At 36.2% G+C, this 22,701-nt stretch overlaps 1 protein-coding gene across 2 annotated transcripts in view; it reads right to left on the reverse strand.

The window, feature by feature from the left end:
• Unc5c (unc-5 netrin receptor C) overlaps positions 1-22,701 on the reverse strand; it is a 330,146-nt gene that overhangs the window by 109,363 nt on the left and 198,082 nt on the right. The window lies entirely within an intron of this gene.

A 22,701-nucleotide genomic window follows, 5' to 3' on the forward strand; every position in this document is an offset into this window, starting at 1 on the left:
AAGAAATAGTGACATGAGACCATGGTAGAGACAGGAATAGTTCAGATTGCTCAGCCTCACAGACCAGTTCTCAACACATGGCTCCTAGAACTGTTTCAGAACGATCCCCAGGGATCTATTGGAAATGTGCGCACTCAGTCTGCCCCCAGAATCCTTAGGGAAGAAATTTCGGTTTGGAGTTATCAACTCATGGAATGTTAACAGTCCCTCCAAGTAATTCTAATTCATGTTACATTGGGGCTTTTTTGATCACAGTGTTTAACAAGATTCTGGCTTTGTTCCTTAATAGTCATGGACATTGATGAAGTATTTTCAGATAATATTTATTATGGTCAGATATACCTCTTGAGATAGATACATGAGTGTGCATATATATATATAGCTGTGCAAACACATGAGTATATATATCATTTCCTTAGAGTTTATACAAGCTTCATAAAGTTATATTTAAAGAAAAAAACGTTTGATTGTAGGTGACAGAAGTATGCCTTCTGGAAATTCTAAAACATGGTAAACCATAACATTTTCTAACATATGTTCAGCTGAGTAAGAATATCCTGGGAAATTAACAGAAGTAGCTACTGTCTCGTGAGAAAATAAATGGTATTTTATGCCAAGTGCTGATGGTATTTTGGCCATAGAAATTACTAGGCCCCACACCGGAGCCTAGGAAAATGGACTTTGTAATTCTAAAGCAGAACAAGATTTCAGAGGAGACAATTGTCTGGTCCAAAGTTTATGAAATATATTAAAGTTATTTTAAACTTGTGAAAATGAACAACTCTTCTAGACTCATAAAAAAATCCAGAATAAAATTTTATAAGCAAATGGTATATCCCAACTCCTCACTCTTCTAGGGAAAAATGAAAATATTATTTTAGCTAAGATCCAATTATCACAATAATTTTCACAACAAAGTTTGGAATCTTTGCTAGTATTACTAGCAAGTAGTCCTTCTTTGATCTCTCTTTTTTAGGCCCTATCTCTTTTTTTTACCCTATTGCAGTTTTTCTCATCACCTCAGTATTTGGAGATCTATGTCTGTGGGAGGAGGGGGTACAATTCCTCTAACTCCCGTCTCCTTTTTTCCCTCCCTTTTACCTTTTCCCCCTATCCCCTGGTGTTTAATGTTCTTTTGCCTGTGTGACTTGTTTATATATTCCCTTCTCGTGCAGAAATTCAGTTACTGGAAACAAAACTCTTCCTTTAAGTTGCATACCAGAAATTTACAGTCACCAAAGGCCTGATAAACAGTCAGTGTATATTTCCTTCGAACAAGAGTGGTCCTTTCTAAAACGCAGAACAGCAACAAACGGGTTCAGGATATGAAAACCACATACAAATATTTTGCATCCCCAGATGATATAACCTCAGGTTTCATCCCCCTTTTTACTTAAAAGCAATTACAGGAAACCAAATTAAATGCCACTGCAGCCACACTCGGTCCACTGTATATTTTAGCCCACAAGTCTGAAGCCTTTTAAGAAGCCACAGACCCAACTCTCCTACAGCAGCAGCTATTCATAGTATGAATGTTCTGACTTATGTGGTCCAGGCTTCTTGTGGGCTCTGAAGTTAAAAACACACACTGAATTTTGCCTTCAGCTTCACAGACACCTCATTCAGGAGGAGATGGGTGAATCACAGTTGTGTACATTTGTTTTGTCACATGGCCTAGAGTTTATATTGGCTTAGAGTTTACATTCCAATCTTTGGTCAACAGCGCAGAACAAGAAAGAACCGCAACATGAAGAGTCTAAACACTCAAACTTCGAATTCCCTACAATCAGCTGCATTATTCAAACTCAGCTACGTGGTAACACACACAAGTAAATTCGTGACATAACAATATTTTGCTCATTAGACCCCAGCTTAGTGTTTAGGTAAAAGTTGGTCCTACTTTTTTTTCTCTCTGAAAGTGAAATTTCAAGTCTGCTTGAAGTCTTGAGATGGAAACAAACAGAAAAGCTTCCTTGAAATTTGAAATACCATCAACATCACTTCCAAGTCAGGCTGCTTTGAAGAGCATTTGGGAACTTGAAATTGGTTTCAGGTTATTTAAGGGTGGGGGAGAGGCTGCAATCTACCGGATTTATGAAAATACAAATGTGTAGTTTCCATCATAGCTGATAACATCAAAGATTTCCCATCATAGCGCTTCCTTTAATAGTGGCATCTCAAAGATGCATGCTGTTTGAAGTTTGCAGTGATTTGCTTCTCTAATAAGATTCATTGTGGTTTGGGAGAGTGAGTGCAAGAAAGTAATTAGCATGTGATAGCAAGAATCTTGTAGCACATGAGCTTGCACTTCTTAGCAGGGAGTTGCAAATAAATATAGACATACAGATGCAAATGCAGCTTTCTGATTGGATCTCTGTGAAGTCATACATGAATACTGCAGCATAACATGGCAATCGATGTTTATACCTTTACCATCAGCAAAAAAAATCTTTTTTTCAAAATAGTGGCCAGAATCATAAACACAAACAGTATTCTTTGAAGCTACTTCTCTTTTTTGCTGTGCTAAAAGTCAAACTCAGGACCTTATGTGTGCTTGGCAAGAACTCTACCTTTAAGCTAAATCCCTGGTCCTATTTTTCTAGGATATTATTATAAAGTGATCACAAATACATGATGAATCCTATTGTATAATTACTTTACAATGATATCTATATTCCACAGAAACCTAAGTCACAGGTACTGAAGCAAGTCTACTAATATCAGAGATATTAAGTTGCACCAATGTAAACTAGATCAAAACTTGTACAGCTGTTTTATACAAGTATCTTGTTGTTTAGATGAGACTCAAAACTTAACACCTCCTAATAAAACATATTTTAAAAGTGATCATCCTAAATGAGATACTGGTAGCCCATGTTTATAATCCTGGCTAATCAGGAAGCTCAGATCTGAGGATTGTGATTCTAAGGCAACCTGTGCCAAACATTCTGTGAGACTTTTATCTTCCCATTAACCATCAAAAGTTGGAAATAGAACTGTGGCTTCAGTTATATAGTGCTAGCCTTGAGAGGAAAAGCTAAAGGACAATTCACAGTCCCTGAGTTCAAGCCCAGTAATCACACATAGACACACAAACACACAGACATACAGACACACACACACACACACACACACACACACACAAATGAGGGCATCTTTTATAGCTTTTGATAGTACTCTGAATGTTTCACTAAAAAATATCTTAAGCCAACACTAAACTTAGATTTTATGTAAGCCTGAGCTGCAATTCTCATTCCTTGCAATAACTTTATCTTTCTCATGGTAAAGGGAAGTTTGAAGACATCATGTTGTGCAGACCTGTCAATTTAGCTTCCTCTAGCAATCTCTCTAATGACAGAAGAGCTGCAGCGCTCTGCCAAATCTCATTACAGGACATTCACAGTTGGGACATGAGTTGGTGGGAAATGTACAAAGTTGCAGGTAAGGGTGTTCTGGAATATATTACAATGCCTTATTGAATTAGTGTGGTCTCTTTTTCATGCTTTCATTCACAGACTAATCCTATTAGTCTTCACTAATATGATCTAAAATATGAAACATATCAGTTCTAGATGTCTTAATGTAAATCGAATCACAAAATGCCTTGTCATTATTTATTTAAAAGGATGTCATATCGTAGGAAAAACTGATAATTATTTTAGCAGCCTTTAACTCTCACTATAATAACCTGAATATGATACCTCATAAGGCAGTACTTTACAATCAAGATGTAGGTTATCTTACATAAAGTTATCTTACAGTAAACTACAGAAGCAAAGGAATACCTTGTTCATACATACAATTTCCAAATTCTCTGAAATATTTTCTTTAAATTTCAATGTCATGTTTCATACAGAAGCGACCTGATCTACAGGAAATTATTTTTGTGCAAATCAGGAGTTGAAATGAATGGTATATTTTCTGTATTATGAGTATAATTTTGTCCAAGTTACATTTTGTATCTTTGCGATCAGGATAAATAAAAGCATGTTGGGCCCTGGTGGCCTGGCCTATAATCCTAGTTCCTCAGGATTCTGAGATCTGGAAGATCAGAGTTCAAGGCCAGCTCATGCAGATAAAGTTAGTTAAATTAGAAATGTAGTTTGAACACAAGAAGTTCTAAATCAATTAGCCACTATATTTTGTTTGTGCCATTCTATCTTTTTTGTGATATGTAAATATTCTTACAAATTCATCAATCCTACAATGATAAAGACAACATAGATCTTTGTAGATTTTCAGTGCCTAGTAGATAGTAGGTAAGTGGGTAAAGAAAATGCCTAACAAGTCTCATAATTCTTTGGAGGTTTTTGACCATGACGATATTTAGCTCTTATTAAAACTTAAAAAAAATTGGTACATAGAAAGGAATTTGTTATTAATTCTGTGGACTTTCAAATATTTAAGCATATTTAAGCAGTTTTTCTCGTAAATATTATGCTTAAAATGTTAAAGAACGGAGAAGAATTTACTTTCTATGCGAAAAAATACTATTTTCAAAATGATAGGTCCACAATATTTTCATAATATCATTTCCATCATAAACGCTGAACAAATAAATTGGTGTGAAATTCTAGGTCATAGTGTCTACTCACTACAATCATTCTCTTAAAGTCAAACACATTGAATGATTTACAAGAGATACATAAATTACAAAAAACAAAAAAGCAAAACAAGCTGGGTGCCTCTCATTCTAGCTACTAAGAAGGCTGAGATATGAGGATCATGTTTCAAAGCCAGCCCACTCAGAAAACTAACCACCAGAAAACGGCAAGTGATGCTGTGGATCAAATTGGTAGGGCACTATCCTTGAGCACAAAAACTCAGAGACAATGCCCAGGCCCCAAGTTCAAGCCCTATGGCCAACAAAACAATAACAACAACAACAAAATACTAGAAGAGTGATAATGGATTCTGTGTATTGTTTGTAATTTGACATGTGTTCACAGCTTTCTACTCTTGCATTGCAAAGAAAAAGAAAAATTATTGTTGTCATTATTGTTGTTTTTACAATTTCACCATTTTTCTAAGGTATTTGTAAAGCTGTATAATATTGCCAACTGGACAAATAGCTACAGCATATGTCTGTTTATATCTCCAGGCAAAGTTTTGGTCTCTCTCTCTCTCTCTCTCTCTTTATCTCTCTTTTACCACACACACACACACATATATACCACATAAACATATTCTTTTCCAAAGACATTCTGTAATGGATAGACAGTTTCTAAAAGCAGAAGATGGAAACAAACAATGTGGCACATTCAGTTAGAGTCATGAAGTATGTGATCATTAAGAGTAATGTTTGAAGGGAGGTGGCGGCTAACATCTGTAATCCTAGCTACTCTGGAGGCTGAGTTCTGAGCATCATGGTTCAAAGCCAGCTCAATCAGGAAAGTCTGTGAAACTCTTATCTCCAATTAACCACCTGAAAACCAGAAGTAGAGCTGTGGGTCAAAATGATAGAGCACTAGCCTTGAGAAAGAGCTCAGGGACAGTGCCCAGAGCCCTGGGTTCACGCCCCATGACAGACAAATAAAATGCTTAATGCAATGATACTAGCATGAATAAAGATGATGACATGGTCATGATTAGCTTTGTGCTCAGCAAAGGGAAATTAATGGATAGCAACACTCTAGTTAGTGGCCATGTACGCCAGGCTGAAAAGCCAAACTGTGTTTCAGCAGAAGGACACATCATATAGACAGTACACAGAGGTGCCTGGCCTCCTCCCCTCCATTTATATGCATATGAGTCACCTAGCATTGTCTTTCTACCTAGGAGTTAAAAGGCACTTACTTCTTCTCTTATTATCAGCCTACTTACTTAAAGTTGTTAGATTCCACTTGCTTATGCAATGATAAACCAGATTTTTTCACTCCCAGAATCCTAGCCTTGCCTATTACATACATACATGCAAAAGAGAAATAATTAAGAATATCCTGTAAAAGGACCTTTTTTTGTTATAGGATAGATTTTTAAAAAAGGTTTTATAACTGAAAAAATGTTTTGTAAAGGTAGTCTTCCAAGAAGAAGGGAACCTTTCCATCCTTGGTGCTTTTTGTGGCAATCTGAGTAGTGGGGTTTGGCTCAGTGCCACAGCATGTGCGACGCTGCAGGCTTTCAGGGTGTCAGCCCATCCCCGCCAACCTCCAGCGACTGCTCCAGTAGGCCATAGGCAGGCTTTCAATTTGCAACTGGAATACCTGATGAGCAGACTGGGAGGAGAACAGAGGTAGAAGCAGATCAAGGGCTGATAAAAGTATGTTCACCTTGAAATCTACACACACATGACTTCTAGGGATGGATCTACTGAAAAGTGAGAAGACTAGAATTACTTCTTCCTGTTTAGTGATTCAGACTGTCTCCTTAGAGTCAACTTCAGTTTCACTTCATGTTCTAACACTTGAACAAATATTTCATCTAAAGGAACTACATCTTAAACAATAAAGGTTTCTATCTTTCATATATATCTTGTATGCTTGCATGTGTGCTTGTGTGTGTGTGTGTGTGTGTGTGTGTGTTTATGTATGTGTGAGTGTGTATGCCGGTACTAGGATTTGAACCAAAGGCCTTATGCTCTAAAATGGCTTTTCCCACTCAAGACTAGAGGTCTACCATTTCCATCCTCTTGCTGGTTAATTGGAGAACAGAGTCTCATAAACTTTTCTGACTAGGTTGACTTTGAACCATGATCCTCAGATATCAGCTTCCCCAAGTACCTAGGACTGTGGGAGTAACTCACCAGCACCTGGCCTGTTCTTATCTCTTCAATGTCAGCCAATGTCTCCAAGTTTCTTGCTATTCCGTGGGTTCTCAGGTTTGTTTTACAAACCTATCATGCAGAGGGTCCTTCATCAGTACCTTAAAATAGAATACACACACACACACACACACACACACACACACACACATTGGTCCTGGGGCTTGAACTCAGGGCCTGGGCACTCTCCCTGAACTTCTTCTGCTCAAGTCTAGCACTCTATCATATGAGTCAAAGTGCCACTTCTCAGTTATTCTGAGTAGTTTATTGGACAGAAGAGTCTCATGGACTTTGCTGCCTGGGCTGACTTCAGGACCATGATCCTCTGATTTCAGCCTCTTGAGAAGCCAGATTAGAGGTAGCCACCAGTGTCTAGCATAGAATATTATTAAGAAACCTGGAGTTTTAGAAGGAAAATAATGGTGGAAAATGACTACAATCTCATATGTTCCTGATGTAAAGCTCACTGCTTTGAAAAATTAAAACACCTATGCTGATGCAAAAAAGACAGAAAAAAAAACCATGAAAAAGTGCAAATAAAATTGAGAAGGTAAAAAGGGACCTCATAAAATCTCACCAAAGGTTCATGCTTTACATAAAGCTGCAGTTGTGACTTCACAAAGGAAATCTCTGCACTTTTTATTTCTGGTTCAGAGGATTTACATGCTCTTTCTAATGATCTGGGCCTTCAGCACTGGTAATGTCTCCCAGTCCCCAGCTTAGCGCTCATGCAAAATTGAAGCACTTTGGAGGCAGTTTCGTGGTTGCAGATGAATCTCAATGTGCAGGAAAAGGCATAATGGCTGTTTAGCACTTGCTAGAAGAAGCTGAGGAAATCAGGGGGAAAAAAATCTATTGAACTTAAGCCATCTGGGAAGCCAACTGAGAGTGAGTGCATTAACAACTTGTTTACATTCCCATTGTGTTGCTAGGCCAAGCAAAAATAAGTGTGTGTGTGTGTGTGTGTGTGTGTGTGTGTGTGTGTGTGTGTTTGGGGGGGCACTTACATGTGTACAGTAGAGCAAATTGTAAAGTGAAGAGCTTTGATTGCACTGGCTGTTTTAGTTTGGCTTTGGCAACTATGTAGAAAAAGAATTTGCAGGAGAAATGTGGCCAGGAGAATTTTCCGGTCCCTCTGAGATGGCATGACTGTTTCTGTGCAGGGTTGGCAACAATGCTGTGCACAAGAGGAACATAATCAATACCCAGAGTTTGGTGACTCTTCTTGTCTCTGGCTCAGAGTACAACCTAGCAGATTGCTGGGAGGCTCCAGAAGGCTTATAAAAAAACATTAGGGAATACTTCCACTGACGGCTTAAATACAGGCCAAATAAGGAAAACCAGCAAGGTAAATGCCTTTCCTTTTAATGTCTCCCACTTCTACTCACTGTCTTCACCATCACCTTCCATTGGTACCATCTCGATACAGGCTTGGTGATTGTAGTGGGCTTATTAATGCTCCCTTCCAAAAAAGAAAAAAAATAGTCCATGTTCAAGTTCTTAGAACTTATGAACATGACCTTTTTGACAAGAAGATCTTTGTACACCTCTTCTATATAAGGGTAGTAAGATGGAGACCACCCCAGGATACCCAAATGTGCCCCAAATCCAGCAACGGCTTCTTTGTGAAAGACTATAGAGAAGACAAAGAAGGGGAAGTGATGTGAAGACAGAGGGAGGAGTTACCATGGTGGGGCCACAAGCCGAGGAATGCTAGCACAGCCAGGAGAAGCGAGAGGGAAGAGACAAGAACAGGATGTTTTTGTGGAGTCATTAAAGGAAGGGGAGGTTGGCTCTGTTGGATTTCAGACTACCAGTCTCCAGAAAGAGTCACACATATATTTCTGTTGTCTTCGGGGACCAAGTTTGTGCTCATTCATTGCACAGGCTCAGGAAATCAAGAGTCAACTGAGGGGCATGTACTGTCACGTCTCCCTATTCAAAGTGGGCCTCAAGAATCTGACAGAGCAAAAAAGTAGGGGGAAAAAAGGTGGCTGTCTGGCCATGCTTTTCTGGTTTCACATCTGCCTTCTATGTTGGTGTGGGGAGGACAGCCTTCTAGTCACTCTGGTCATCTCACAGACAGGCCGCTATTGTCCAGGCTGTAATTATACAAAGAGACCTGCCTTTTATTCCCTGCCATCCTGGGCTTGCCATGTACAGCACATTCCCCTGGGTTTTCCCAGAGAGATTTGTAATTCATTCAAGCCTGAGTTCCTCTACTTCTCTTAGGAGGCTGGCCTCGCTCAGTCTGAGCAGATTAATTGGCAGAGACAGGGGAAAGGATTTGAAGAGTGCAGGGCCTCCATATCATGTAACTGCACAGCACAGATCTACCCAGGGGCTTGATGAATTTACTGAGAGGGAAATTCAAGCAAATAGTAGAGCCTGCCTTCCTCTCTCAACCTTCCCTTGCCTCTTTTGCTCCCTCTAGCCTGGGATCTTATTCAGTGCAATCAAGTCTTTACAGCTTGGCGTCAAGAACTTGAGTTTTGAGTCCAAGATGTGAATAGAATGTCTACTTTACACTATGGTCTTACAACAAAGTCCTCTCTCCTTCCCAGTTTCTCAAGCCTGGTTAGACCTGAGGATTATTAGACAACTTCAAGAAAGGAAAGCCTATGTTCTGTTGCTCATTAAACCATTATCTTTGGGGCTAGGGCCAAGACACAAGTGTTTGCAAACAGCCTCCATGGTGATTGTCAAGTATAGCCAAGTCAAGTATAGGGTTGACTTTTCCTACGCTAAGAGTTCCTTCTTGCTCTTGCTTACACACTATGGAAAATGCCTTCCAGAAGAGATTTTTATGATACATGCTTGAAGAAATGAGAAATGAATTTAAGGCTTTCCAAATTTGGACTATTTTTATTGTATGTGTTTTATTGTATGTGTATTTTCTATGTGCTGTCTTCTCCTTCCTTCCTTCCTTCCTTCCTTCCTTCCTTCCTTCCTTCTTTCTTTTTCTCTCTTTCTTTCTCTCTGTCTTTTTTATTTCTTTTTCTTTCTTTCTCTTCTTCTCCTTTTTTCTTCCTCCTCCTCTTCTCTCTCTGCCTCTTCCTCTCCTATTTTTCCTTATTCTTTCTTCCCTCCACCTCCTCCTCCTCCTCCTTCTCCTCCTCCTGCTCCTCAAAATATTCTAATGCTTGTAAAACTAGCACTCTCATATTTTACACACTGATTTTATATTTCTAATTTTAGAGGTTCTGGAAAGAGTGGATATTTGAACATGTATACTAAGAAGTGATTGAGAAATTGATTTAGGTATGATTCGGGATGTATGGTGTGTGGAAACAATGATAAAAATGGAAGTGGAGAGAGAGAGTCAAGTCCTCTTCCCTGGAGTTCTAGCATCAGATCATTCATTGGCTATAGAGTCTTTTTAATCTAAAACAATTCTCCATTAGGTCTTTACAGGTGCCAAACATGCTTGGTATATACAGAGAAAATAATTAAGATTTAGAGCAAATTATTGCGAGAATGATGAGCATCACAGAAACTCAAATGCCAATGTGAGATTTCACGGGATATAACAGAGCAGCAGTTCAGCTATTTTATCATCAAAATCAACCAAATCTCTCTCTATGTAGTTCTGTATGTCTGGATACCAAAAACAAAAACACAAAACACAAACCATATTTAAGTTTGGGTAGAAAAAAAGTATTCTCTTTAGGAAGCTGACTATACCTCCTAAGCTGAAATGGCTTCTTAAGACAACTTCCTGAACTATGATACTTAATCTATTTCATATTGTAATTGAAAACTGTTAAATAATGTGCTTTTCTGATAAAAAAAATAAAGCATAGGAGAGTCTTCTTCAAAGTATCATATTTTATCCATAGGTTTGGATAAAAATATACACTTTTGTAGCTCTTAACATTTGTGCTGTTCTCATGTTGGAGTGAGCATTCTGAAAATCTAAGTGATGGCCTCAGCTTGGTTTCTGGAAGCATGGCACAGTTGTCATAGTAACACAACCACTACTGTTGTCCTCAGATCCCAATCATGCAACAAGTAATCTAGATGAAGAAAGTCCTTCGACACCTGCTTCTTGTGGTAGACTTTGTGTGGGCCTGCAAGGGGTGGGGGCTTGATTTCCTCTTTTCAGAATCTGGAGTTGTGAATGCACACCCATACAACACAAATGTATAAGTACTCTCATTACCTTGCTCATGTGATTGTAACCTCTCTGTACAGTATTTCCATAATAAAAAACTTATTTGAAAATGTATATGTATATATCTACTTGCACATCAATTTTTGATTAAATTGTATCCATCCACTTAAAGAGGAGTACTGAGTGATAAAAACTTATTCTGAATTTTAACTAGAAGAAGAATGTTTTTGTGTTCAGTTTCAGTACACCAAAAACTTTCCTTGCATACAATAAAAAACTTAGTGCAGTATTTCCTTGTCTTTACTTTGAAATCATTTTCTAGGTCATGTCTGTTGAATACGTACATGCAATTAATTTTTCTATACAGTATGTAATTCATACTTTAAAATGTTTCTCATGACATAAAATGAAATTAAAATTACATACATAGTTCTGCAAATATGATATAGAGTGTTTCTGTATATATGTGTGTGGGGTCAGTAATATTGATGTTTGTGAACATGGAATTGCCAAAAAGTAGACAAATAGCAATAATAATGATTGTATATCACAACAGACTGAAACAAATGGGAACCAAGCATGTAGCCTAAAAAAAGTATCAAGTGCTCATTTCTATTTGAAAGTTGCAAGAAGAAAAATGGAAATTAAACTGAGTGTACAGTGGATGAGCACAATCACTCACTTAACTAGCAGACAGATTCACATCCTCACGCTAGAGTGGAAGTCAAGGCAGAAATTAAAACTAAGTCTGGAACTTTGACCCAACTAGGTATGTATGTTTATTTGTTTGTTTGTTTTTTATATTAGTACTGGGGTGAGAACTCAGGGTCCAAGGCACCATCCCTTAGTGTTTTTGCTGAAGGCTAGGGCTCTTCCACTTGAATTTTTGCGATTAACTGGAAATAAGATTCCTATGGACTTTCCTGCCTGGGTTGGCTTCCAACTATAATCCTCAGATCTCAGCTTCCCAAGAGCTACTAATATAGGTGTAAACCATAGGGTCCCAGCCCAACTATGATTTCGTAATTATAGTTGAAAATGTATTGGCCAGATTATATCATGTGCTTAAAAGACTGAAAAGTCAATGTGAAATAAAAGGAATTAATTGTAAACACTAACAAATGAAGAACAGCAAAAGGGTATTGAGCAGGGCAATTGATATTCTCTTATGACTGGCAACTATTCTCTTGTGAATTATCAGATGGGCTCAGCCTTCCTGTGCTACATAATTTTCTATCAGTTTTCTATTTTCCTTCACTCAGCCCTGGGGCCAGTCTCATATTGAAAAAGAAAAACAGCTAGTTTCTGGTATTGAAATAAGTACCTTTGAGAAGGAAATCAAATAAATTATTGATTTATATCCTGGAATCATTTATCTTCATTGGCAGACAACTGTATTCCAGATAGAAGCCTCTATTCTCACAAAGGCAACAGATCAACTCTAATTTAAAAAAAAATGGAATGGAGTTCAAATAGAGTTTCCAAATTTTAGGCATCAACTTCTAAAATTCATACAAAGCCCATATAACCTCCTTTTGAAAGTCTCTCTGTTAAGGAGAGAAGTCTTTAAGATGATTACACTACATGAAAAATAACGTATGGTAAGATGTGTATCTGAATGTGCAGAATAACTCTTCTTGCAGTAGACTGAGCAATTTTTATGTATATCTCAAATCACCTATTCATGAAATACTCTAAGTGAACATCTCACTAAATTTCAACTACTCAAATTTAGTTAGGCTGAGGAGCTGCAATCTCACAAAAGAGATTTTTATTGATCACTTCTTGCACCTAGGCCTCAGGTTCTAAATTCACTCTAAAACACACAATTTTTATCAAAATGAACCATACCATTTAATTTCATTGTAATGTCTCAGGATAAAGAGATTATTTATATATGTATATCACATACATAGGTAATATATATGAGACATTATATGGTCATGTATATCTATGATAACTTTTTCATAAATAAGACTTAGAAGAATTGATAACTTTTATACTTAAAAATGGCTAAGAATTCATACTTTCATATGGACTGAATGTGGCTATACAATGAAAACATAATGAATATGGAAATATAAGGAAGAAAAATAAGGACATGTTTGCTCAGACTTGGGTTTTATGGGAAGAGTTATCCACTGCATTTGAGATATGTCTTTACCTATGAGTAGGACTGTGACAGAGGTGGTATGAAAGGTAAGCCATGCAGTGCATAGTGACTAGGCTCAGTACCCAGAATCAAGTTGAAGAAGGCACTGGAACAGAGAAAATGACAGCCCTAATGCCAAATTTCATTGCATTTCATCTTCAGCTCTGACTGTTTAGGATGAAAAGAAGAGACGAATTAAAAAAGGAGATACATTAAGCAATGGTCCCTTTCAAGTATTAAGGATCAATAAGAGCATTGAATCAGAATTGAACAGATTTTATTTTGTAAAGTTCCTTGTAACTCAGGTAGCAAAAGGACATCAAGATAACAGAAAATTGGCTACACTCAGTTTATTGAAAAACATTCTAACAATTCATTGTCACTACTATGGTTACCTTAAAACAAAAAAAATCTATGATTCTAAGACATAGATATATCTTAGACTTAGTGACAAGACTTAGTGATAAGAATTCATATATTATTTGCTAAAATTTACACAAATTTTCCTATTGCCTTTTGAAAACAGGTGAGCAGGATTTCTGAATTGCTTTTAGATATGGCATTAAGGTCTTAGGGAGGGTATTTCGTAGAGATTCGGTGATAAAATGTTGCTTCAAAACCGTTTTGCTACAGCACCCTATTTTCAAACTTCCATGTGCTTATTAGTAGACATTTCCTTTGGTGTGTATTTTCATGTCCCTAGATGTTGGAATCATGACTCTCTAGGTGCTGGTAGAGGATTGTAGGGCCTTTGGGAGGTCCTGGGGTCCAAGAGGTGGCTCTTATGAATAAGATTGCAGTCCTTATAAATGAATCAAGAGACAGACCTCTTGTCCTGTCTGCCTTGAGTGGATACAGTGAAAAGGCATTGTCTCTAAGGAAATAGCCTTTAGGAGACATTCACCTACTAGCACCTTGATATTGGACTTTCCAACCTTTAGATCTGTGAAAATACACATTTGTTCTCCTAAATTATCCAGCCCATGGTACCTGGCTTGTCACAGCATACAAGAATACGAATATATCTTCATATTTTCCTCCAGAAAGGGAATATAATTATGACAGTGATTTAAAATTATTTGCATGCAAAGCTTTTGTTTTTTTTAATTCCCAAATGACATAGACTAATAAGTCATAAAACTATTGAAAATCATTGAACACAACGAAGAGGAAACAACAAGTTGGCCTATAATACAAGGTATGAGATAGAAAGAAAGTATTCGAATGAGACTAGAAAGTGTGAGGAGGAACTAATCTCATAACGATGGAAGAATCTGCCAAGAAGATCTGCTTTATTTCACGGTCTAAGGGAAGCCACTTGAGATTTTTAACCAACAGAATGAAAAGTGATTACATTTAAGTTTTGGGAAAATAACAACCTGGAGTAGGGACTTCCAAGGAGTTAGGTTAGAATTAAAATAATTCAAGGGGTCACTCAAATAATCTAATATATTAATGTCTGCACTGGGGAGCAGAAGTGGTAGTTTAAAACAGAATAATAATCAGGAGAAATTGGCAGTACATGAAAATGGCTTTGGTTCTGGGGAGGTAAAGGATGAAGCTAAAATGTCTATTATTGGTACTGGGATGAAGATGTCAGCAAATACAAAAAGAGAAGAATGTTATTATGTCATCTCTGCAACAAATGAGGAATTGAGTGAGCAGAGTGTATTTACCAATGCTTCATGGTAACGTTTTGAATAGAAACAGTTCTGTTAAGTCTATGTCTAAGTAGAGTTTCTCTTCATCAATTTATTTTGAGGTCCATCTTTTGGTAATGGGTCAAATATTTAACACCTTAAAGAATCATTTGAACAACTGCTTTGCACTTTTCTATTATACAATCACAAAGCCCCACTAGTACCAAGTGGCACAATGCAGAAGAGCAGATGAAAGGGAAGAATAAAGTCACTGGTTACAGTTGACTTTGTTTTTTGATAGTGCTGTGAATTAAATCCAGGGCCTCAAGTATGCTAAACACATGTTCTGCCACTGAGCTACATACTTAGCTTCTAGCTGATATTTTACATTTTGAAACATACCTTCCTTTTCTGAGAAAATGATAATAGTCATTATCTTTTAAAACAAGGGTTCTGTGTAATAAGTTATGGCAGAATTTATGAGAAATGTATACAAGGGCAAGAAGCAAAGAAGCAATGAATCCTAGATCCATATCCTAGATCTGTTACTTTCTTCTCATGTAATATTGGGCAAGTTAATCTATTTATTCTGCTCACTCTCAATTTCCTTATATATAAAATAAACATCTCCTAAATTGTCTCTTAGGGTGTGATGCCTAAACCACATAGCACATGTAATTTGTGCAGAAGATGGCTTGGAACTTACTATTGTTCTGTTGGATCTGTTGGCATTTTCTGATAATTTGAGAATAATTAAAAATGGAAGGAGAAAATCTTAGGGATTATTAAAATTCCAAACAACCATGGCTTTTGAAATTCTCTTGCTTCCTCTTGGAGGAAAAATATTTGCTTTTGCATGGTATATCCTTGGCACCATGGAAACAAGAGCTGAAAAGACTTCAATTAAATAGAAAGTAAGCAGCTAAGGCTAAAGTTTTTCTGGAAAAAAAAATGTAACCATAAAATTTGGAGCAGATCAAAATTTCTGTGGAATTTTGAAGGCAACACAGGATTAGTAGATCGCCAGATCAAGAGCTTCTGAATAGTGAAAAATCCTAAATTCTAAATGAAAATGTGATTTAAATGAATGGAAAGGCAAATGGTAATCATAATGAAAGATCTTAAATCAGTGTATCTTATCTCATGAAAAATGGCAAACTTTGCTCAGTGAGTACGAATATTCATTTGCTTTATACTAGAGTATAGTAGGCCAAAGAGCAAAGCCCAGTTCATGGCTTCATGATTCAAGAAGAAAGAATTTTTAAAAGAAGACTTGTGTGTATGTGTATGTGTGTGTTCAATTTTATTGTTGTGTAATACTTCAACATGAAGGAGTCTTTAGTGGGGATTTTAGAGTCTGATTGACATTATATGTGTTTCTACATTTTATTCTAAGGCAAAAGTGGCTGAAAAAATATGCTTGCTTGCAATGACTAGTATTTGTTCTGCCATCTGAGAACAAATTAGACTTATTAAATACCAAGGAAATTTTTCTGATTTGCAATATATTTGAAGACTATAAAACCTTGTATTAGAATACATTAGTATTCTGACATTTCTTGCTAATATAAACCAAGCAAAATGAACCCCAAAATAGGGACGCAAGTGGTTTTTTCTTTCTTGCTATTGTTTCTAATATATTTATAAGGTAACATGTGATTTTTTTTTGTTGCTTTGTATGTTCCTCCCCCACGGTATAACCCATGTTTTCACTGTATTTGATGTTAGTACAATCTGAGTAGGGGAAGGGAAAAAGGAAAATGTTTAATATGGATACAGGTTGACCCATTGTAACAATGAGATCTACATGACACTGTTGGACATCAAACTTTACAATTTAGGTGGGAGCCGAGCCAGGGGAGTGTAGTTGTGGAAGTGGGAGGGAAGGGATGGTAGGGGAAAAACAAAGGAGGAGGCAACAATGCTCGATAAGAAATGTACTCATTTCCTTGCTCATGTAACTGTAACCTTCTGTACAGTATTTTCACAATAAAAAACTTATTTAAAATAAATAAATAAATAAAAATACTATGGTAAACTATTGTAAGTACACTACTGTGAACCCATGTTTTAGGTGAATCCAGGATTTTTTTTTCTTTTTAAAGAAATAAATAAACTAAACTGAAATGATTCCATTTTGATTCCATTCATATTTTTGATCTCATAGGAAGCTGAAGAACTCTATTATGAGAGACAAACTGCCCCATAGTATTTGCCCAGATTGGAGATTTATGACAGTAGACAAAAAGATGCAATAAAGTGGTATGAGCTGTTTTTCAGGTTTCATTTTTTATGAGGAAAATAATATATTCACAGGACTGCAAAAAAAATCAAGCAATAAAAGTCTCACTTTATCACCTTAGATTCTAAGCTGTCAACTGCTGCTTGCATATTTCTTCAGATAATTTCAATGCACATACAAATGTATATATGTATATATATATATATATATATATATATATATATACATACATACATATTATTTCTTTACCCCTGGGTTGTGTGCAGGGTTTGGGACTTTGACTTTTTGTAAAACTTTATCTAAGATTTTTGCATAGCTTTGCTGCTTCCAAAAGGCATCCTAGCCAGGCACTGGTGGCTCATGCCCATAATCCTAGCTACTCAGGAGGCTGAAATCTGAGAATCATAGTTCAAAACCAAGTAGGACAAGAGAGTTTGTAAGATTGTTGTTTTCAATTAACCATCAAAAAAGCCAGAAGTGGAACAGTGGCTCACTCAAATAGAATAGTTCTAACTTTGAACAAAAACAGCTTAGCGACAGCACCCCAGACCTGAGTTCAAGTCATGGCACCAGCTCAGACACACAAAAAGTATCTCAGTATTCCACCCTCAGGATGGCACTGTCACAGCAGGCATTGGACAATTTCCCATGCTAAGACTTCGTGCACATTTAGAACAATATTTTTAGATAGTCCCTAGACTAGAAAATCACTCAGTGAAAGTGTACCTATAGGTTTCAATGTATGGGGCATGTTTCAAATTTGCTTCCAAAGGATTATATCAGTTTATACCCTCCATCAACAAAGTAGGCCTTTAATCAACTTTGTAGACTAAGAGAAGTTTTTGTCTTAGTAATATCTCTTTATCTTTGCTATTAGCATTTCCTTTCCTGTACAATGTTGTCCAATCTCCTCTCAATTTTCTTTCACAGTTGCTGGTCTTTTACTTCTGTATAGCTTAAAAGCATTTATATGATAAATTAGTTCTTCCATTAATATATTCTTGGATATTAGCACCATTTTAAAAACATTGGTTTTGCTTGTGATATTCTTTCATTGGTTATTCAAATATAGAAATAATTTTCTATAACACTTCAGGATTTGATTACAAAGGCTTGGACAACAACTGGAACTAATTAACCAATCAACAAGTTAGAGATTTTTCTGTAAATAATTATGTGGATGGTGGTGGTGGTATTGGTAGTGGTGGTACTTTTAAACCCCAACATCTAGTACTTATTTGAAAGAATTTGATTAGGGAGAAGGAAGGAGGGGGAGACATCTATCAAGATGCAAGGTATTCATGAACTACTTTTTCAAATGACAGCTCCTTTGCACAACTGCTTGAAGATAAGAAAGAGACACAAGTCTTATTATTCTTCTTTCTGGCTGCCCACCTTGTTGTACCCACCATGCATTGAATAAACTCTTATCCTTCATGGCTGAAAGAATTTTTTATGATATTCTATACCTCTAGATGCTACATTCTAAGGGCATTTTGGCATTTGAGAGATTTAGCTAAGTGATTTTAATCCATTAATCAGACTTTAATATTAATTTGATATCAAAGAGAACGTCAAACACTTTTTAACTCAGTTTATAATATGTTTCTACAGGTTAGGGGTTCCTCATTACTATTTCAGAATTGTCCTTTTAACAATATTCATAAATGTAGTATTTGTGATATAGATGACCATGCAAATTCTTCTCTCTCTGTCTCTGTCTCTCTCTCTTTTTTGGATACTTCTATATAACCCAGGATAGCCTTGAACTCAAAGTGCTGTTGGGATTATAGGTGTGTGACAGCATGCCAATCTGGTTAAATTACAAATAATAGGCATTTCAAAAAATATTTATTCTATTTAAGAACAATATATGCTCTTTTTTATTTGTTTTTTTCCTTTATTGAGCTGTTGCTCTCTCAGTCTTTCTGTAGAAGCAATAAAACATAGGTAAAGCAAATCCCACACTCAGAAAACTTGAACTGAGCTTAAGTCTCATGCATCCATTTATTTAAGATAGACTAGTATAGACAGGTTTAAACCCGGGAAATGCAGCACGTACTAATTTTTGGTACTGATATGTTCAGTGAAAATTAAGATGCTTATGTCTGAAATCAATGGTTAGTTTGTGGCAAGTAAGAAGTTTGCTGCAATATATATCCTCACAATATATGTTCTTAAACATGTAGTCTAGTCCCTAGCATGGCAAACATTCTATAAGAATTTCCATTCTAAAATTCTGCAGATTTCTTATTAACTTTACATTTATATATTTTATTTTATATTTATATTCCAAACAATATCCTTTATTGAATTTTAAGTTGAATTACATTATCTGTTTATAGAAGACTTACTGGGTTATGACTATTTTTTCTTTAGGTACTTTTCCCGAATCATTGATGTTTTCTTAATTCTGTTTTTGAAGCTGTTTCATGTATATATAAAATCAGACCATTTGTCAAAAATGATCATTTTATTCTTTCTGCAACAATGGAGTAAAGCAACACTTATAATGTTGATCTTCACAGACATCTTTGTCTTTTTCTTAATTTTATTCATTTATTTTGTGCTAATCCTGTGGCTTGAACTCAGAGCCCAGGCAATATCCCTGTGCTTTTGTGCTCAGGGCTAGTCCTCTACCTCTTGAGCCAGCCACAGCTCATGGCCTTCTGGAGGTTCCTTAGAGATAAGACCCTTATGGACTTTCTTTCCCTGGTTGGCTTTGAACCACAATCCTTAGATCTCAGCATCCTGAGTAGTTTAGACTGCAGGCATAAGCCACCAGTGTCTAGCTCTAATCTTAGATAAAATTTGTTTACATATTGTCAATTACACAAATATTTGGATGAATGCTGGCTTTCTCATGAAGTTTCAGAAGAAAATGAAACACAATAGCAAGCTGTATTAAATTGACTCCATTGCTACATCTAAGGAGAAAATATTGTATAAATATGATATATATTTCCCTAGTTCTCATCTAACCTTCCTGAATTTTAATGAAAACATGTCATATATTTAAATTTACATTGACTTTAAAAATAGCTATAACTTATTACACATAGTCTTAAATACTTTTAATTATCAGTGCCTAGTCTTCAACACTTTTGTGCAGAAAATAGAACATGGTGTTTTACAGAAAGGAACTTTTCTATGTGTTTGCATCATAGCATGAAGTTGACAGAAGTGCTGAAAATCATGGGACTTTTGCTTTTCTTTATAACCTTCCTATAGAAACATTTTCATTAATTAGTAAAGATAACCTTGAATATGTCATGACCCTCATTTTAGCTTTTGTGATATTAATTTCTTCCTGTCATTAAAAGCGATGTATTTCAAATCTTTACAAATAAATGAGCTGAAACACATAAAACTCAATTCACTGGAGATTTTGTCAACATCTGGTAAAGTTATTTTCTGACTAATTAGAGCAAGAGGTGGGGCAATTCCCTGAAGTGAGCTACCCTAAATTTGGATATCTAGTTATCGCTGCAGTCAGCAGCTTACATACATTGACCATTCTATTTCACAATTTGACAAATAATTATGCAGAGTTTCTAATCTGATTTCCTAACACCACTTATGTTGTGTTCCACATATCCCTAAAAGTTACCTTTTCTTAGTACTCTTATAGTCTTTTCTAGGTCATTACACTATGCTATTTATATTATTGGAGATATTGACAGTATACCCTTCCAGTGCAATGTTCTTTATTTGTCTTTGATCAGTCCCACATTATTTATGATTTGGATTTTGAAAACATGTATCCATAGAGATAGCAGGAAGAAGAAGAAGAAATCAAATGCTTCTATTTATTTTTCAAAAATCATTTTATCACTATTTAGCTTAGCAATGTTGATGAAGGATATCATAATAGCTAAACATATTTTTCAAGATTATAAAATACAGATTTGGAAGGTATCTCAAAACTTAAGTAGCTAGTTATATTGCTGAAGAACAAAAACACTTAAACCACAGAAGAAAACTATGAATCTTTCGGATTTCAAAGAAGCCCAAGAAATTTCACAACTATCCTAAATTATTCCATTGTGGAGTAAAACATTATTATAAAGAAGTTTCTTCCAAGGTTAATCGTATAAGTTATTAAAATATATTCAATTTTTTCTGCTTTTAATATTTCATCTTTAAGAAAAATATCTATCGAACCATGAAGTCAGGAGACTTAACCATGACAGGAGTCAAACACTCTCATCAAGACTCACCCAGAAAATGGTCCTTTGCTTATTTCTCCATTTCAAACTATCACCATTCTGTTACTCTCAACTCCACTTCAAGGGAGTTAGGATGCATATGCAGATGTATTATGGGGCTATAAGAAACTTTGAACTTGACTCAGACATATACTAGTTATTTCAAATAAGGGAAACCATGGGACCTATGTTTTTTTGGGCCTGGCTTACTTCACTTAATATAATTTTTTACAAGTTTTTCCATTTCCTAACAAATGGGGCAATGTCATTCTTTCTGATGGAGGCATAGAATTCCATTGTGTATGTATACCACCTTTTCTTGATCCATTCATCTACTGAGGGACATCTGGGTTGGTTCCATGTCTTAGCTATGGTAAATAATGCTGCAATAAACATAGCCGTGCTGGTAGCTTTAATATGGTCTTATTTGTGATCATTTGGGTAAATGCCCAAAAGTGGGATTGCTGGGTCATAGGGGAGCTCTATGTGGAGTCTTTTGAGAAACCTCCACACTGCTTTCCAAAGTGGTTGAACAAGTTTACACTCCCACCAACAATGCAGCAAAGTTCCCTTCTGTCCACATCCCCTCCAGCATCTGTTGTTATTAGAGTTCTAGATTATAGCCATTCTAACTGGGGTGAGGTGGTATCTCAATGTTGTTTTGATTTGCATTTCTTTTATGGCTAGAGAGGTTGAGCATTTCTTCATGTGTCTATTGGCCATCCTTATGTCTGAGTCAAGCAGAAAAGGTCAGATAAGTTGATGTTAGGGGAATGAACCCCAAGATAAGTATTCAAATTTTTTTGTTTTTTTCTTTCATGCAATTTTTTCTAACATAGTTATAAGATGATTTCTTTGTTACTTTGTATATCCCTTCCCCAAGGTATAACTCATGCTTTCACTGTATTTGATGTTGGTATAATTTGTGGAGGGGAAGGGAAAAAACAAATCGTTTAACTAGGGATACAGGTGGACCCATTGCAACAATGAGATGTACAAGTTGTTATGTCGAAAAACGAACTTTACAACTTTGGTGGGGGGTGGGGGGAGGATTGGGTGGGGGGAGTGGGGAGTATGGGAAGGAATGGGAAGGGGAAACAAAGAGGAGACATCAGTGCTTGATAAGAAATGTACTCGTTATCTTGCCTATGTAATTGTATCTCCTCTGTATGGTATTCTCACAATTAAAAAAAGAAAAAAGAAAAAAAAGAAACTTTGAACTTAAAATATTTATAAGTTCCTTTGAAAATATAAAGGGAAACTATGTATATAGGTAAACAATTGGCAGAGATACCAGTAAGTATAATCTGTTCTCAATTGAATATGTTCTCCAGATTTCAGGACTTCAAGGTCTGAAAAACCACAGTGAAATCTGAGGACATTTTCTATGAGGACATTTACCCTTAATTCAGTCTATTCACTCACAATATTTATTCTGAGCATGAATTAGGTGCTCATTGCATGCAGTCCATGGGAATCAAGAATTTATTCTTTATGGTTTACTTTGCAATGCATAGAATCAGGAATGATTTAGATTTAGGTATCACAGAAGTATAACCAAATGGGTTGAACACATGTTTTTTCT

This window comes from Dipodomys ordii, unplaced genomic scaffold (genome assembly GCF_000151885.1).
Source record: "Dipodomys ordii isolate 6190 unplaced genomic scaffold, Dord_2.0 Scaffold122, whole genome shotgun sequence".
NCBI classification, from domain to species: Eukaryota; Metazoa; Chordata; class Mammalia; order Rodentia; family Heteromyidae; genus Dipodomys; species Dipodomys ordii.